Source organism: Echinops telfairi, unplaced genomic scaffold (genome assembly GCF_000313985.2).
Source record: "Echinops telfairi isolate 266 unplaced genomic scaffold, ASM31398v2 ScPeMD7_7467;HRSCAF=8505_0, whole genome shotgun sequence".
In the NCBI taxonomy this organism is placed as follows: Eukaryota; Metazoa; Chordata; class Mammalia; order Afrosoricida; family Tenrecidae; genus Echinops; species Echinops telfairi.
This window is the reverse complement of record NW_022111367.1, coordinates 14,232,728-14,252,896: the sequence shown is the minus strand read 5'-3', so window position 1 is coordinate 14,252,896 and position 20,169 is coordinate 14,232,728.

The window sequence follows — 20,169 nt, the reverse complement described above, 5'->3', positions numbered from 1 at the left end:
CAATTTATGCTTGGGTAGATTGGAGTTATATTTAAATGTTCAAATTGAGCAACACACACGGTTTCATCAGATGTTATTTATATTGTGAAGTAGATATTAATAGACATAAAGTAAGAGTAGTAAAACAAACCATCAACAGAAGTTATTTGGGGGGGGGGGCTTTAATTTTACAAGGGAAGCAGAAATAGCAAATTACCATGTCTAACTTCAGTCACTTCCCCAGACATCCTCACAGAATACTGTGACTGTCGCAGCGCACCGCGGGCATTAGCCAGGCAACTGTGTTGAACTAGTCTCATCCTCTCTCCTTCTCTAAATTCAAATTTGCTTTGTGCCACTGAACTTTAAAATAATCACATTCCAAGAGTAAAATAAAAATGGCACTCCTAAAATTTCGAGCTATCTGGTAACGCATTTATGAACTTCTGGAATTTGAATTAGAGTTTAAATTCTGAGCATTGTTTTCAGAAGGCTACACATAACCCTGAAAGCCCCAAACCCATCTGTAGAGCCCCCACTTGGCTTGTCTCCATTAAACTTCTGACCGCTAACTGGAAAGAGGAATTGTTTTCCTGTCAGGTGTAGTGCATTAGAAATGAATGGCTGCCATTCCCCTAACCAACCCCTGGAGACGGTCTTCTTTAGGTGTTTGCCTCGGTTTACGTCTTTGATGGAAATTGAGCTATTGCAGGAGTCATCCATCCTTGGACCAATCTTGTACACTCATCTAGCTAGCTAACATACTGTACATGTCCCTATCATGGTCCCATTGAAGTTGCTGTAGTCCTGCCTGCAGCTGTGATATGTTGATCTGCCACCAATCATGTGGCTGTAAGAGTTTCCTTTGTCCTCCCAAGGCACCTGAGCAATCCCTGGGTGGCATCTTGACTAGCAATCTGAGACTCCAGTCTTCAATCATCATCAGTAAGGGCTTCAAGTCTTCTTCCGTTCCGGCAAGGAAGGCTGTCCCAGCCTTCAGCACAGATTGAGCACAACACAAAGGGCCAGGACAAGGGGGGACTCCCTTTCAATTGGACACAGGAGCCCTGGTGGCATAGTGAGTTATGTGGTGAGCTACTACCACACAACCAGCAATTTGAAACCACCCTCTACTACTTGGAAGAAAGACTGGGCGTTCTACTCCTGTAAAGATGTAAATCTCAGAAACTCACAGGGGCATTTCTGCTCCATCCACTAGGGTTGCTATGAGTTGCCATTGCCTCAATGACAATGATTTTAACACGGGATTAATAAGCAACATCAGGATGAACAGAGAAAAGACTGAAGTTGTCAAGGATTGCATTTTATTCGGGTCTGCAATCAAATGTCCCTGGCAGCAGCTGTCAAGGAATCAAACTACATATTGCCTGGGAAACCCGTTTGCAAAGGCCTCTTTTCAATGTGAGGACTCAGGGTTGACCCGAGCTATGCTATTTTCAATCACCTCGTGTACATATGACAGCTGGACAATATTGAAGTCTCTAGATGAATCCATGTCTTTGAATTATGGTATTGGTGAAGAACATAGACTATGCTGCAGATTTTCAGAAGAATGAGCAAATCTGTTTTGGAAGAAGTGCACTCAGAATGTTCCTTAGAAGAGAGAAGGGTGAGACTCCATCCAGGGGCTTTGTCCATGTCATCAGGAGGCATCCGCTCTGAGAGAAGGACATCATGCTTGTCATCATGGAGAGACCATGAAAAGGGGGAAACCTTCAAGGAGACGGAGGAGCACAATGACTGCAGTAATGGGTTCAAACGTAGCAAAAATTGTGACAATGGCCTAGGTCGGGAGAGGGTTCCATTCTAAGTCTTTCAAAGTCAAATCTGATTCTATGGCTTCTCACAACAGCAAGTAAACTAAAGGTTGACAGTTCGAACTAACTTAAGAATGCTTCAGCTAAAGCGCTCAACAATCTTCTCCCATGAAGATTACAGCCCAGAAAACCAAATGGAACAGGTTTACTGTAGATCCGGTTTACACCGGATCGCCCCAGTCCGAACTGACTCCATGGCAACAGTTGTCAGAGGGGGGCGGGGGGCGGCGCAGAGGGCGGTGGGGGATTAGGTCCTAGTAGATGACATTTGTCAAAAATTCAGCAAAAAAAATAACAGATGCTGAAAACCACCATGCTGCTTGTGACACCGAGATAAGGGAATTCTTTAAAGTGCTTGTGCGGGGAGCGGAGGGGGGGGGGGCCTGTATAGGGACTGATGGAACGACGGTGGATTTATAGCCGCTTAAGCTCTTTCTATTTCTTACTCAAATCTAGACAATTCCAATCAATTTCACAAAGCATGTCCTTAGACATTTTTCTTTTAGTGGCTAGAGGATATTAACAAGCCATTTTATATATGACAAGTTTGACATTTTTTTCAGTCTAGTATATTAGCCCATTCATCAAAAATACACAGAGATGCCCCTCATAGTCAAAGAGCAAACACATGGAAGACGTAGAGCAGGGGTAGCCACAGACTCCCCCGCTCAGGCAGAACTTTTAAAAATAACTTCAATTTTCTTTATTACAATTATGTACATATTTCATATACATTTTAATATATTAACCCTAGTATATCATCTGAAAGATTAGAATAAATGATTCTCACAAAATTTTGCTTGCATGCATACATTTCTTTTGCTACATTAAAGTTCTGTTTGGAGTTAATTGAAAGAAGTAGCCAGGTAGGGAACATTTTGCATACCCTGTAGTACTTCATTTTTTCAACAACTCTGTGAGAGTATCATTGTCCTCCTCCTCATGATCATTATCATGATCATGATTATCATCATCATCATCATCATCATCCCTATCCCAAAATTCAGACCAAACTCAAAACTCACAGCCTCCTAGTTGATTGCTTCTCATAGCAATCCTACGGGGCAGGGTAGAATTGCCCCTGTGGGTTTCCAAGATAGTAAATCTTTACTGGAAAAACTTCATCTTTACTAGAAAACCTCATCTACTAATTTCGAAATGCTGATCTTGGAGGTCAATATATACACCTCGGGTCAAATTATTTGTCCAATTAGAATGAGCTAATGAAAGGTAGGATCATGTTTTTGTTCAAAGTCTGCCGCCTCAAACATCCCAATGATCTCTTATTTCCCCAATGAGGTTTCGCAAGCACTCTATTCCACTGTCAGGTACTTCCTATCTACTCTTTGTGATGCTATTGTTTATATATATGGTTCCCCTTCTAGCTCTCTGTGGGCAAAATCTACATCTAATGTTTCTTTGCAGAAAATGTTTCTATAAAAGCAGCTAGATTATGATCATTTTCCTCATTATAATCATAATTAACACTGCTTGAGCTCTTATGTCTCTGGAATGATGATATATGTTTTAAGGCATTTTAAATTTAATTTACAAGTAAAACAGATACTACCAGTATTCCATTTTTGTTCATTTGTTTTGCATGAGAAAGCTGAGACTTAAGAGAGATTTGTTTTATCCTAAGATAATAGAATGAATGCAATAATATATTAGTAAAAATAATTCAATCAAACATGAAATGATGGGACATAGAATAAAATTATAGATCTAGTGATAAATGTATAGGGGGAAATCATGGAGGGAAACAATGGAACTCTTTGCTTTTGTGAAGATATGATGTTGAAATTGTATATAGAGTACAGGATTTCCCAGCTTTTAATAGGCTTCCCTTCTAACCAAAGGATTGTAAATTTGTTCCATTTTAAGTCGAATATTTATTCATTTATTTTAGTTTTCCTTATTATTGACTGTATTTTCTTTCTTTTAAAAAATAGCTCCTCATTAGTAATATGGAGTAAGCATAATGTTGCAGTGCATACTTTGCTGATGTTACCAATCTCAGATGTTTGCTAGCAAATCATCGAAGATCAGATTCATAAAGATATTGATAATTACAGTCAATAATAAGGCATCCCCATGATTAGAGATGAGAGAGATGACAAAGTCAACAAAGGAGACCGAGAAGGAATGGCTCATCATTGAGGAGGAAAACCAAGAGCATACGCTTTCCTGGAAGCCAAGTAAAGAATGTGTTCTGAACAAGGAGGAAATGTTGAGCTATGGCAGATGCTGCTAATAAGTAGAGTAAGAGGTAAATTGAGAACTGACCATTGGGCTTAGTTTGGGTGAAGTCCCTGGAGGTAAGAGCAGCGTCAGTGGAGTGTGAAGGACCATGAATATTTAATAACAAACAGGGTGAAGTGTCACAGTTCATTTGGGGTCTTGGATTTTCTCCCAATTAGAACCACGAAAATAGCTGACTTGGGCAAGATATCAATCTCTTTAACAGTAGATTTTTGTTCAATGTTAGAGGAGTTCATCCGGTTTCAATTATGGTGCCTTTTTAATTAGATATTTGGTTTTGTGTTTGTGTGTGAGTGTGTATACACGTGTGCATGCTTTAATTTCCAAACCAGAGTTACTTTGATCCTAGGAACCAGAATATTCAGCATTCCATCTAGATGAGACTATTGCCAAGCCCCATATTTACTTTTTTCCTCCCTGCTGGCTTAAAATCTATGGAGGCCAATTAAAGTGTGTGCACCAGCATCAAACACAACATTCACTATCTGGATATGAAGGCGATAACAAACATCCAACTAAATTTTAAACTAAGCACTGAACTGTGTGGTGGGGGTGGGCTGTTTTCATTTGACATGAACTGTCTTTTGAGTAGAAACACATTGTGCACATTGCAATGCACTCAAGTTCTCGGGAGCATTAGAGTTAACTACAGGAAGACACCTGTGCTGCGCTTCCTTTCATAATTAGTGAGGTCAAATCATTCCCCTTGTATATGTTTTCCCTTTGTATGTGTTTTCCAGGTCTTGTCCATTCTCTGAGGCATGTTGATTAAACTTGATGTATGACTCACACACTAAAGTCATCATAGGGAAAAGTAAATAAAACATTTTAGCAATGCCTGAAAACTCAGAGGAAAGTAATTACACTGAGGCAAAAAAAAATAAAGATAATAATAAAATGAGACCAGCGATATCTTGAGTGTATGAAAGTATAGAAATTGTGTACCTCTAAGGAATACTTGTCTCAAACTACCCTGAAAATAACATATTGGAAAATTATGTTTTCATTGAAAAATTGCCTCTATTTTAAATGCTGGGAATGGCTAGAGTGTGTGTTAAATAAGGAAATCATATTATTCCCAAGGTACGTCTGAAACTGCATGATTTGTCTCCTTTGTTGTTCTGAGGGAAAATAAAAACCACTTTGGTTAACTTCATATGCAAAAATTGGCATGAAAGAATTCTAAAAGTTCTTAAGTAACTAGTAGATGTTAGCAAGTGAGGATGATATCTACTAGATCATAAATGTATAGTTAGTCTTCATGATGGTGAGCTGGGGGCCTAAATGAAAGCCCAGTAGGTATCTTTTCCATTCTTTATGTAAGTGATCATTAGATAAGATGATAAATCAGTAAGAGGAGGTCTGTTAAAAGTGTATTATAGTGTGCTAGCGCATACTTGGAAGAGGACAACGTCCAATTATCCCTCCACCCCAGACAACAGAGGTACATTCTAATAATTGCCTCTTGAGGAATATTCATTCATTTTGTTTCACAGAATTTACTCATGAAGTACTGCTACGGTATGTTCCAGTAGCTGTATTTACAGACTTATCCCCTTTTGATCTTACTTTCCTCACATACCCAATGTGGATAACTACAAGGATGCATATGTCCACAAGGCAAATTTTATCAGCTCTTATCCTTGATGTGATTTCTCCAGAAAAGTCTTCCCTGACCCCTCTAACCTAAATTAAGTTTCCCTGTCATTTCCTTTCTCTTCATTTTCTATCATGATTCTTCATAGCAGTTACTGTAAATTATAATTTATATGTGACAGTTGTGTGTTAATTTGTTTAATTAATATCTCTTCTATTAGAATGTAATATTCATGAGGACATTTGGTCACCATTATATACTCTGTGCAAAGCAGAACATCTCAGACAGATGTTCCATTAATTGGATGTTGTTAACAATTATTAATAACAAGTATAAGAAAAAAATCTCTCTAGGCATCATCTTTTGTTTGCTAGGAAGTTTTCAATGTCTTTATTCCCTATAGCTCTAATGATGTACTTTCTATTAATTTGCCTTTATTTCAGATACTATGTATAGTCAGATATTTTTTCAGTACTCCATCCAAATTTCCAATGCCTTTCTGAATTTAGATATAAAGAGTTGTTTATCCTATTTCTTGAGTCCTACTTATAGCTGTCCCTATGACCCACCCTCCACACCTCCTCTGTCAGTGTTTGGTACTATGGTGTCTTGTGTGTTTCTGAAATGCTGTGCCAGAACTTCCAGATTAAGATTAGGCTGATTGGCCTGATGATCTATTTCCAAAAATTAGTCAATGAATCAAAGTAGGACATTGTCTGACATATCATCAGGAGGAATTAATCACTAGGGAAGAACATTGCTGGAGAAGGTCAGTAAGCACGAGGAAGACACTTGGTGCGGCTGATTGGGAGCACAGCTACAATGATACACTCAACCATGAGGATAATGTAGGGCCAGGCAATGTATCATTCTTTGGTACATAAGGTCACAATGAGTTGGAATTCAATAGCATCCATATGTTTGTGTATTTATCTATCCATCCATACATACATATATATACATATGCTATCATCTCTTTATATATCACCTATCTCATTATAATCCCAATTACAAAGTGACTTAAATGCTTGAAATAGAAAATATTGGTATAGATGCCTTTAGTTAAAATAATAAGAACTAGCCAGATACCTACAACTTCATGCTATTGAAACGGCACACTGCCAAGGACTGGATCCAAATCCTCTCAGATGTTCATGTATCTATCAGTTTCTTTCTCCCCCAAAGAGTTTCAGGGTCCAGGTTTACTATGTCTCCCTAGGAAAATGTTCTCTTTCTTATTCAAAGTTACATTGCAAAACCCCCTTTTACTACACCTTTCAGTATGCTTTACATGCTTCTGAAATGTACATGCTCCAGTGGTCTCATTTACTATGTTTTCACATGGACAGTTGTAGTGTTGAGAAATTTCTTAATATGGTTCTTCTACCCAAGTTTCTGAACTCCTACCAAATGATTTGGTGGAACTATGCAAATAGGGATGGTGTAACACTGTTAGTCTGGGTAGACTAGAAAAACAAATTCACAGAAACTCATATATACATGTGTGTGTATATATGTATGTGTACACATATATATGTGTATGTGTGTATGTATGTATATATATGAGAGAGTTTTATATAAAGGGTAACTGCACATTAAGAAAGCATTCCAACCCAGTGGTGTCCAAGCTCATAAGTCCAACATTAGCCCATATGTCCAACACCAATCTAAAAAGTCTTCCTCCATCTCACAAAACACAGGCAATGATGCTGCCTGTAGGAAGAAAGCCAAATCAGTGAGTGTATAAGCCTCTCAGCGCTGGCAGGGGTCCTCACAGGGCTGCTCCAGCACTCAGAGCTGCATCGGAGTACATCCATGTGGATTCTCCTTAGGGATGTCTCCCAGGAAGTGAGCCTTGCCAGCTGAAGCAGGGAACTGGCTATGGCAGCTGCCTGCTGGTCCGACCATCAGAGAGCAAAAGACCTGAGAACTAGAAAGGCAAGGCTCACTGAGCCATTTATCTTTTCAGCCTTCAATTAATCCCACAGGTGTTTATTGGCCTGAACTATCTCAAAAACTAAGGAAGGGACTGGTCAGCTTCTGTTACCATCCCCCAGGCTACATGGAAAAGCCATGTTTGAAAGAGCAGTAGACAGAAACTCTGAGGACCTTGGAAGAACAGAGCGAAGACGTCTGTCTAAAGATGCATCATTGACTGTGGCCTCAAGGCTCAGAAGAGCAGCACCAAGACTGGGGCACCTTCTCCTCACCTGGCCTGAGACTATGGAACTCTGGGACAGAGCAACAGGTGGGTTGCTTTCCTGGCCTATGGAGTCAAAAGTCAAGGAACCATGTGGCTGAGGGATTCAGGATTGAAGAGAAAGACTGAGTGCTGGGTGAGGGGAGCAAAACTATCTCCTTACTGTTTACTGATTCTGTTTTGTGGTAACTAATTATTCAGTGGTAATTTATTATTCCTTAATAAATCCCCTGAGTTGTGAACATTGTCTGCCATTCCCATGAATTACGGAGCTCGGCATCGATGTAGAGCGGCATGGGAGGAGTGGTTGGTGTCAGAATGGGAACAATGGCTGGAGCGTAGAAGCATGTCTGACTCTTGCCTCGTGGCTGTAAGGAATCCAGAAGTCTGACAGGTTCACCTCCATGCCGTTTACCACATACATTTCTTCAAATTCATGCAAATCAAACAAAGTGCGATGTGGTGATTTACTTAATAGGGCTTTTCCATTCATAGCCATTATAACTCCTACCAAACAGGTGGATAGAAACCATTGAACACTAGATATGGTGTATTTTCTCTCTTCTGGATGGGATGAAGAAAGAAGAGATGTGGGAAGATGTTAATTGGATTATGTGATTCAATGTAATTGATTACTTACTGGGTTAATTGTGACTCAAAAATGTAGATTGGTCAATTTTACTATTCCATTTGTTATAAAATGAGCCATCCCAGAAACAGGAATTGGGAGAGGTCACTACCCTCAAGAAAGCAGAGCAGGGAGCAAACTGCATTCTTTGAACCCTAATATCCATGCATCCTGAAACTCCTTGATCCAGGAAACAGAGCTGGGACACCAGATATGCAGAAAGATGGCAGAGAATTGGCAGAGAAGCAGTAGCAGCAGAGAGAGAAGCACCCAGAGCACAGGACAGGATAGCGGGTTGCCCAGCCTTGTGAGCACAAAAGCTGAGCACCTTCAGGCAGGAGATTCACTGGGGGAGTGGGTTGGCTCCAGTTGTTTCATCAAGAGAGCTAGGCATGCTGACCCATGAACCTAGAGCCATATGTCTTCAAGCTGAGGCTTAAAGCAAAGTGAAATGTCTTGTGGGTGTTCATTAGCAGTAGTAAAAAGTTTTTTTTTAACGTTGCCTGAACAAGCGTGGCCAAGGGGCCATATGGCTGGACCAAAAAGAGGCATTCTTGTGGACATGGGTGAAAAGAGGTTACCCCAACCAAAGACTTGTATCCTGCACATTTCTGATCCTGAATTGTAACCTACTGACTTCCAATTAAAAAAACAACAACAACCTAATTGTAAATATTGTCTGTAAGTTCGGTGTGACCATTGCAATGAATGGTCAAATGAATTAGAGAAGTAGAGTTTGTCATAGGAGGTATGGTTGGTGCCAGAACTGGTATAAAAGGTTGGAGGGCAGAATTATATCTGACCTTCGCCTCGTAAAAATAAGCCTTGGGCTAATGTAGGGTTGATTGTCCTTTGCCCTGGTGAAGTCGGAGAAGGTACTATGGTGATACCTCCATAACGTTGCTACAGAAAGGTAGAATTCCTATGACTGATGAAAAGCTATACAGAGGCATAAATATATTAATTGAAACACTGAATTATCTAATGATTGATGATATCTGATATCTATGTGCCATCTGCTAACAAACTATGAGTGCATCACTCATATGCCAATTTGTCTTACTAAGATGTCTTGGGTGTTGCTATGGAGCTAGAAATTATTTGATTGATTTTTCAAATACCAGCTGGGTCACTCATGATGTACACATTTTAGCCTTGCTTCCAGTTGAGAACACAGTAGGAAGAAAGGCCTTGTGATCATCTTCCAAAACTTAGCCAATGGAAACCTCATGGGTAGTAATAGAGCACTATTAACTATAGCCTCTAGTTGGAAGGATATTCGGATTAGCACCAGAGTGAAGACAATGGCTTTAAGCACTTAGTGATCATGAAGATGACACAGGACTAGCCAACATTGCATATGTTATACATAAAATTACCATGTGTAGGTGCCAAATTAAAGGTGCCAAACAAAATGGCCTCCAACCCTATGTATGTCTCCAACCCGAATCTCTTCCATCTACTTAAAATATTATCTCCAAATGGATATACAACGCACATCTAAAATTACCACGACCAAAGCTACTCTTCCGGTAGTCTTTAGCACATCTCTAAGGTTCAACACACAAAAACCCTCGCTCAAACTAAGAAAATCCAATCCATTCTCCATGTATCCCTTTTCCTTACTCTCCATAAATAATGACAAGGTATATTTTCAAGTGTCTTTTAAGTCTGTCCACCTCTCTTTAGCTTACATTCGTTCTCTGCATTTTCCAGGCTATTGTCTCTACTGTATTATTATAAGGTCCAATTAAACACACTCCTGTTTTTACTATTGCCTCCTGTAATCTATTTTCCATACAAGAAGCTAGAAACTATGCTCTTCCCTTGTTTATGGCCCTTCCATAGCTTCCCATTATTTTAAAAATAAGACCTAAATAATTAATATGGCTGAGAAGGTGCCATAAGATCTAGTCCTGCCTGGGTCCCTCACCTCATTGTCTACTACTCTTGCCCTACCCCACTGTACAGCAGCCCCATTGGCCTCTTTCCAGTTCCTTAAATGCATCAAGGGCTGTTGTCTCTTCTGGGTTGGCAAGCTGTTGAAAGTGAATGTTCTGTTTCATTGTAACAAAATGCAACAAAGATTAAAGTACAATTAAACAAAGTACTGAATTTAACCTGGCCCTGTGTATAATGGGTAATTGCTTCTATAGTTGCCTTTTTCAATGTAGATTTCTAAAAGTCAGAATTGGCATCTTCTTGTTCACCATTCCTCAATGGCTTCTCAACATTTTCTAGAAGAATAAATGAGTGAGTAAAGTAATTCAGGAATATCTGAGAATCCATGCATCAGGGCTTTTCATACGTTTAAAGGAAAGTTAAATGTCATTTCATCTGCTTTCCCACAATTATTTTACTAATTTGAGGTTGTTGTTGTTTGGTGCCATCGAGTAGGCTCTGACCCATAGTGACCCTATGCATAATATAATGAAACACTGCACGGTCTTGTGCCATCCTTACAATCGTTCCAATGCCCTAGCCCGTTGATGCAGCCACCATGTCAATCCATCTCACTGAGGGCCTCTTCTCCCTTGATGCCCCTTTACCCTACCAAACATGGTGGCCTTCTCCAACAACCAGTAGCTCCTCACAATTTGTCCAAGTATATAAAATGGAGTCTTGCCATCCTTTCTTCTAAAGAGCACTCTGGCCTTACTTCTTCCGGTACAGATTGGTTTGTCCTTTTAGCAGTCCGTGGTACTTTCAATATTCTTCTCCAATACCACAATCCAAGCACATAGCTTCTTCTACAGTCTTCCTTATTTGATGTCTAAGAGTCACATGCATATGATACAATGGAGAATACCATGGCTTGGGTCAGGCACACCTTAGTCTTCAAAGAAATATTCTTGTTCTTCAATACTCTAAAGAGGTCTTAGTCACAGATTTACCTAATGCAATATATCTTCTGATCTCTTGACTGCTGCTTCAGTGAACATGGATTGTGGATCCAAGCAAGACAAACTCCTTCACAACATCAACTGAGATAGTACTGACAAAAGAACCAATAAATCTGGATTCTGGATTCCCTGGGACCTGTACATAATCCATACATTCAGCTTCTAACTGAAAGATTAGAAATTTGAATCCACCCACCTGTACTTTGTAAGAAAGGCCTGATATTCTACAACTCAGAAAATAATCTGCCATTGATAATGCTACAGTGCAGAGTTCTACTTTGACATACATGAGGTGACCATGATATCATTCAGAATCAACTCAACAACAATTAGTTTAGATCTCTGAGGAGGTAATCTAAAAAAAAAAAAATTGATTTTTTTCCACAAAGTTAACTTTTTTTTTTTTAACAAAACAACCTTATTACCTTGAAAGTACTCTCCATTACACTTACTCCATTCTTGGAAACATTTTTCAAACTCATCTGTTTGGATGGCAGACAGCACCTCCTTCAATCTTTCCCTTCACCTCTTCTAACATCAGGTTGCTTTCCTTTCCTGTCCCTCTGAATTCGCAGAAACAAAAAGAAGACCCAAGGTCCAAGGTAAGGTGAGTAAGTTGCGTGGGACAAGAGAGGCCTGCTGTTTTTTTGCCCCAAACTGGTGCACTGAGATGGCTGTGTGAGCAGATGTGTGTCGTTGAGGCAAAACCAGTCCCTCGTTAGCCACAAATCAGGCCTTTTTTGTCCTCCACTGTGATGCAATCTTTTCAGAATCTCTAAATAGAAAGCTTGATTAATAGTGTGACCTGGTGGAACAAACTCCAAATGTACTAGGAGTCGATATTTTCATCCATTTGGGAAGTTGATGGATATCCAGAATGAGGTTTGTCATCAATCATCATTTCACCTTATTTTTGAAACAACAATATAGTGTTGTCCTTGTAAGCTGTGTTCAATAGCACAACATTTTCTGTGGCATTTTTCCCAAGCAGAAAACAAAATTTCACAGCTGCATGATGTTCTCTTAAATCAGCCATCATAGAAAAAGTTTCAAGCAAAACTGATTTTTTTTAAAAATTCACTGTGACCAGAGAGATCCTTCCCAGGCGATGCCACTGGATGCACAAACTCAGGGCCAGTTGCTCGATGCTCAACTAGTGGGGAAAATGAGTGCTATGAAAGCTCCGCTCTGCCCACCGCAGTTCTGTTTTGGCGGGACACCCTCTCATATGTTCAAGCTACCTATGAGTAGTCTCTATAATAGTAAACAAAAATAATCCCTACTTGACATCTTAAATGTACCCAATTGTAAACTGGTGGGATTGAATTAGTTTGGTGGCTTTCCAACTTTTGGGCAATTTAAAAATAAAATGCTAGCATGAGCTGTTTGTAAAACCTGCAGTGTATGCTAATGATGGTGCTCTGGTGGACAGGGAGCCCTGCCACTCAACAAGCTTCTCTTTCCCTGGCCCTGGGGGCCTGTGGCAGCTCCGAAGGACACTTTCTCAACTCATAATTGAGAGTCTAATTCAAAAGCCCAGTTCAAAAGCTATTGGACTCAAGAATGTCTAAGGACCCTGCTAGATCTAACATTTCATAATTCTAACTCTGAAATAAACAACAGATGGTGACAACGAAAGTCGAATGAAATGTATTCATGCACTCCTTTAAAAATTAAATGGAAGAATTTTCTTCTCCCTTAAGAATCATGTAAAATTCACTGCTTGGAAGTCTGACAGAGTCTACAAAGAGCCCTTTAAATACTAAAGAACATTCATAAATGACTTTGTCACCAAGTGTTATAAGATTTTGTAAAATTGGGCTTATGTAGGTTTTTTGCTGACTTGAGGTGTTATTGATTAGAAAATACCTTCTACCCTCCCAGCCATGAATGCCTCAGAAGGCTGCAGATCCTGGAACTCGAGTCGGCTCACCTATGTACTGGAAAGGTCAACCCTCCATGGAAACCCATTAAAACACACACGCACATTCACTCAGCTTGGAGGTTGAGAGTGGCAGATCCAATCTCACCCCGCGCCACATTGCAGCCTCCCGGAGGCTGACGTAATTCTCCTGTGAGCCTGTGGTTTAAATGGAATTGATTATTTAAAAATATTAGATATGGCATTGCTTGCTGTTTTCACATTGCATTAAGCACTCCCATACTCAGAGCAAGAGACTAAGCAGACAAATACATATAGCAGTCCAGCTTGTCTTCTTCTTTCATACATATGTATGCACACACACCTGCACATGAGCATACACATAGAAAGTAGAGATAGCAACATTAATCATTTACATATGTGTGAAATGTGCATGTAAAAGGCAAGTTCGTGTGTAGCAGCTCATTCAATCTTCTTACATATTCAGTAAGCTAGATCTTTAAGAAAAGATTTTATGGACTAAAACACACACACAAGAATGTTAAGGGATTTCCAGACACATGTATCATTTCGTTATCACTATATTTCATGTAAAGATAAAAAAAATGTTGAGAATTCAAGAAGTTTCTTCAGGGTCACAATGATAAAGGAAGGGATTAAATGAAAACCAGGATTATTGCCTGTTGAGTGGAACACCTTTTCTCTATAGCCCACCTTCAACTAATTACAAAAGAGAATGTGGACTGGCTTGTGTGTCAAAGTTTAGTCTGCCAGAGCAGCTATTGGTGAATCATTTGTTCTGAATTGCTTTTGTAATGCCAAAGCTAGATTTGTATGGATTCACTCAGATCTGTTCACCGGGCTCTCTCTTGTGTAGGATATCACTGTTTATGACAAACCAAGTGACATCAGAGGTGCCAGCCGAATCATCTAAATTTTAACTTATGGTTTTGGCCCCACTCATCTCATTGATATTCAAGTGGAAAATGTTTCTGCCTAAGGTGGTTCTCAACCTTCCTAATGCCGCGGCCCTTTCATACAATTCCTCATGTTGTGGTGATCCCCCAACCATCACATTATTTTTGTTGCTACTTCATCACTGTAATTGTGCTACTGTTATGAATCGGTGACCCCCGTGAAAGGGTCGTTCCACCGCCAAAGGGGTCACGACCCACTAGCCTAGTGGATGCATCCTCCTCCAAATGTTTTACCTTCCTGATCAAATAATAGCCTCAGTCCCTAATTTCTATTTTTGATATTGCAATTAACATTGCAGTTTTTCTTCAGTGTGATAGCTTGTCTGATTAGCTGAGCAGTTTCATAGAAACCACAGACAAAATGATGTTTTAGATTTGGTGGTTTGGGAACTTTATACTGCTGGGTTTCATTAACAGGATATCAGTCAAAATTTTCATTCACATGTGGCTCAAACCTGTTGTTCAAAATCTTTGGAACCTGCCACAACCTGCCGGTTGTGAAAATGACCTTGGATTAAGCTGTACTGCAAGGAAGGAATGGGAATCACCCAAGATAAACTACCAGTCCTGTCACTAAATGGAGCAGAGCTTCTCGGGAGGAAGAAAGATCAATGTTTTCCTTGATTACAAATTTCTCTCTTGTAGAAAACTGATGCTCCAGTTCTGAGACCAGGTTATTGGGGAAGCACCCTCTGCAAGTGATTCCACGGACTCAGCTCTAATGAAGAAAGAATTCAATATTAGTAGTGATGGATCCTCTCCGTGGCCTCATTCATCTTTGGAGAAGCCATTCTGAGCACATTGTGCACGATGCCTCTCCCTTGCTGTTGTCGGTCTGTGTGGAAGGTGATGGTGCCTCAGAAACAGGGTAAGTAACGATGCGGCCTTCCTGATGCTGGCCAGGAAGAAATGGAGCCGTAGTCCTGTTGTTGGCCCCACCACTCATCAGGCAGTTCTTGACAGTACTGGCAGTTACTCTAAGTCTCAGTTCATCCGTAAAGGGAAGTAAACACAAGTCACTCAGTAGCTAATTACTAAGAAATTGAAATCCACAGAGCCTATAAACATCCATACGTTCTCTAGCAGATTATGATGTTATAATTGGATTCTCCCCAAGGAAGCTGTTTTCTTGGTTTTAATTTGTTTTGCTGAAAGAGAAGAATTGACACATTATTGACTTCTAAAGTGAATTTTAATTCTGTATCTATTACTCATACCAGGAATCAGAGCTTTGTCTGGTGCCAACTTTCTCAACTAATTGCTATCCTTTACAAGTGTGAATTAGTTAAAGTCTTACTGCAGGGCTGTTCTCTGTTCACCAGTGTTAATGCTTATGTTTCTCATCTACCTATATTAGGCCGGGTTGACTAGAGCTACTGTGTTAGGCAAGGTTGACGAGAGAAACAAATCCAGTGACACTACATAGGTATAAGAAAGAGCTTTATATCAAGAAACAATTGTATATCAGGAAAACGTCCCGACCCAGTCCAACTCAAGTCCATAAGTTTGATCCCAGTCCATGAGTCCCTCTTCAGACACACAGCCACATGCCATGACGCAGAATGCAGGAAGATCACAGGCCAGCAGGAGCCAAGTCGGGTGGGTTCAATGGCAGTGAGAGCATCACAGGACTGGCAGATCTCAGTGCAGCTCACCAACAGGAAGGTGAAGGCAGGGAAAGGTGGGGGGAGGGGTGGAACCTGTGTGCCATTTCTAAGCCTGAAATATGCCACAGGAGATATAATTTGAATCTGAAATATGAGTGTCAAGAACACATTAATAGTTCTGGAATCAATAGTAAAGTAGATTTTAAAATGTCACTGTCCAGAAAAGTCCAAGATATATGTTGACTGAAGTCATACTCAATGTAAAATTATTATTTTATATCAATACAATAGCGGGTAGAATTGACTGAATGACCTTGAGCGCTCAATCTCTATAGGCATCAGTTTCCTCAAATATCAATTGAAGAGGTTTATTAAATAATCTCTAAGGCTATTTCCACCACTAATATTCTAGAGTTCAATGATATAGTCTCTATACAATAATATTTGTGTTCAAGAACAAAGTCCCTGCTTGCAGGTGTACACAGGCACCCCTACACTCACTCAAAAGTTTGGCGTTTGTCATATTGATGTATGTTGTTATGTTGTTAGGTGCCATCAAGTCGGCTCCCAGTCATAGTAACCCTGTGAACAACAGAGTGAAACACTGCCCGGCCCTATAACATCCTCACAATGATTCTTTTACTTGAGCCCACTGTGGCAGCCACTGTGTCAATCCATAAGACCAAGGGCCAAATGACAATGACAAGGACACCTTATTTTTCCTGCTTATGAAACCAAACCAAACTTGCTGCCCCGGAGTGAACTTAGCAACCCTATAGAAACCCTGTAGTAGACCTGGGCTTTCAAAGCTAGAAATGTTCACAGAGAAAACAACCTCATTGTTCTCCTGCTAACATTGTGACTAGCAAGCAGCCCAACACATAGCCCACTGTTCCTTCAATCAGATCCACACAGTCAGACCTTTCTTCAATGACACTACAGGGTGATGTCTAAATATTAGATACATAACTTGAAGGTACATTTCCTCAAACCTCTAAACTCTGATCCCCACAGCTACCTGTATTCCATGTCATTTTGTAACCCAGCAGCCTTCTAATGACAATACTGAGAGATCCATCAACTTTCAGCAGTTTTGATACGGGAGGAATCATTAAAGAACTATAAGAACACTGTGTGTTTCATGAGTGCTATATTGCACCCTGGGTGGTTCATCCCTTCCTTGTGACCCCTCTGTGAGAGGATGTCCAATTGTTTATAGATGGGCTTTGGGTCGTTACTCCCCCTCTTTTCCTCTCCTTTCCCCCGTTCACATCGATATGAATGTTTGTTCTGGGTCTTCTGATGCCTGATACCTGATCCCATCGACACCTCATGGTCACACAGGCTGGTGTGCTTCTTCCATAATACTATTTCAGACATCATTCAAAGCCCATACCTACTGTAATGCAGTTGATTCTGACTCTTAGCAACCCCAGATAGGGTTTCTAACCCTGTGGTCTTTGTGGGAGCAGGGAGCATCATATTTCTCCCAAGGAGCACCTGATGAGTTTGAACTGCTGACCTTGGAGCCCTGTGACTAACCCACAGCACAACCAGGGATCCTTTGTCAGATATTACAGTATTCTTTTAATTGGGAGAATAAGCATTCTATGTAAATAAACCAGTGATAACTCTTCTAGTAAACTTAATATAATTTAAAAAGATATACACAGTGATAGATATACCACAATATTTATTAATATTTATTTACAACTTTAAAAACCAGTATTGTGTGGTCTGACAAATGTACAAATGTACACACGTAAAAGTTTATGAGATTTGAAGTATTGGGGCTGTTAGTTACCTAAAATTATTACATAACATTTTAAAATCAGAAATTATATATTCAAATATTAACCACTTGCCATTGAACTGATTTTGCTTCATAGTGACCCTACAGCATGTGACAGGCCAGCACCAGGGAGTTTCAAACTCTGTAAATCTTTAGGGAAGTTGACTGTTAACATAGTTCTCCTGTCAAGCAACTGATGAGTTCAAACACCAATCTTTTGGTTGGCAGACCAGGAGCCTAGCCCCTGAATCACTAGGTCCCCTTTAATTAAATATTAGTCACCCTAAAATCTTGATCTTACCTCTTCTATAAATGCTGAAATAAGTTAAGCCATCCTATAAAAAATAAAACCGAAAAACACTGCCATCTAGTCAATTCTAACTCACAGCGACTCTGTAGGACAGGGTAAACTGCACCTGTGGGTTTCCAAAACGAACTCTTTCTGGGAGTAGAAATCTTTTTTTTTCTTTTTCCTTAGGAGTGGCTGGTGCTTTTTGAACTGCTCACCATGAAGTTAGCAGCCCACGGCATGACCCACTAAGCCACCATAGCTCCTTAAGTCATCCTATATAATTAAGAAATCCATTGCCAGCCATTTAATTCCAATCACAGAATTCCTATTCCATGGCCAAACCATCACTGCCATCTCCTAGTTCTTGTGTCTGACAGTGATCCATAGCATTCCATCACTTGTATATGATCCTGATATGTTGTCTGTCTGCCATTGTATGTGAATGTCACTCAGTCTTTCCTGATGTTTTTGTAAGGTAGAAGTTATTAAGTTTAGAATCTGCTATATTTATTGATTGATTATAAGATATCTTCAACTAATTGATTGATTGTGATATGATGGTAAAGCAAAAAGCATTACTACAAAATCACAGAAAGGTTTAGTAAACAAAATAATCAAAATGTGATACTGTCTTTTTCTCAACCTACCTTCGATCTAAGTAAATTTATTTCTGAAGATTGAGTCTATCTCTGTAATTCTTCCCTGAAGAATTTTGCAGGCTTCAATTTACAGTAAGTCAAAGCAGCAAATCTCGAATCCTTGAAGTAGACAAATCATTTTCCTTATCACTGTTCTTTGAGTGTTGTGAGGAAGAAGAAGTCTGAAGCAAGGAAGAGTAGGGCTGTCGGGGGAAGGTTTCCAATGGCATTATCATAGGGTAGTCCTTGTTACCTTCAAAGAATTACCACTTCCTGGTCTTTTTCTCAATGGTGTAGTTTTTAACTCTTAAAAACCCTTTTCTAATAAGACCTGTCATCATCCTGCATCACTGGAGAAAACTTGACTTCAGTAATACACTTATCACCTACACAGGTTTTGTTTGGAATCTACTAACTCGTGTACGAGAGTGGAACCCGAGTGGCAATACTTTTTGACCATGCTCCAACATTAGGCTCCTACATTAGAGAAGGTAACCTTCTCTACCAAAACCAACTAATTTATTTACATGTAACTATTCCAACTAGCATTTGGATAAACAACTAGAAAAACTATAGCTTAGCCACATGAACATATAAAATTGGCCATTTGACCAACTCATCCATTTAAGATCAAGTAGTCATACTGATGGTGGGTTACCAGTGAGGTGTTTGTAGTTCTTTGTTTTACAGCATCATTGTGATTTTAGAGAAAGCATACATCTAGATAGAACCTGATACTTAGTCTTTCTTTTGTGCATTCTGTGTCATGAAAATTTGCCGGTCATAAGTCCAACTTATCAAAGTCCTGTTTGGTGTTGGCTAGTTTATACAGGGTTTTTGTTGTTGTTTGTTTGGTTCTTTGAATTTCTCGTGTGTTTTCACTGTGAGTAAATTAATTTTTTAATTATTCTGTTATTATTATCATGATTATGTAATTAACTGGGCTCTGATTCATTGCAACTGTATGCAAGCATCTGTGCCATCTTCACAAGTGTTGCTGTTTGGGCCCAAAGCCAGTAGACAGTTTCATGTTAAGAGAAGAACCTGCGTAGTCAGACCACGGCATGCGCATAGAAGACAGGTTACAAGAAGATGAAGGTTGAAATGAACCCTGTTGTACTGAGTAGTAAAATATGCAATAGTCAACGGTAGTAGGAGTAGCTCAATACAACCTGTGGGGGAACTTCTGAGGCCAGGGTGCCCAACCAGGATTCAGTGGAGACAAGCAGCCATGGCATTTTGCAAGATTCTAATTGAAAAATACACCAAGTGATCTGGTAAGACTAGTGATAATCACGATATGTTTCCAGGAGTCCTGGTAGGACTTAGTAATTAAAAATAAAACCACCTCACTGACATCAAGGGTATGCTGATTCATAACAACCCTCTAGAAGAGGGTAGAATGTCCCTGTGAGTTTCAAAGACTGGAACTACCTGAGACTGGAACTCTACCTGAGTAGAAAGCTTCATCTTTCTACTGCGGAGCAGCTTGTAGTGGTTTTGAACTTAGGACCTTGCTGTTAGCAGCCCAATGTGTAACTGCTGTGCCACCAGAGCTTAATAATAGCTGGTCA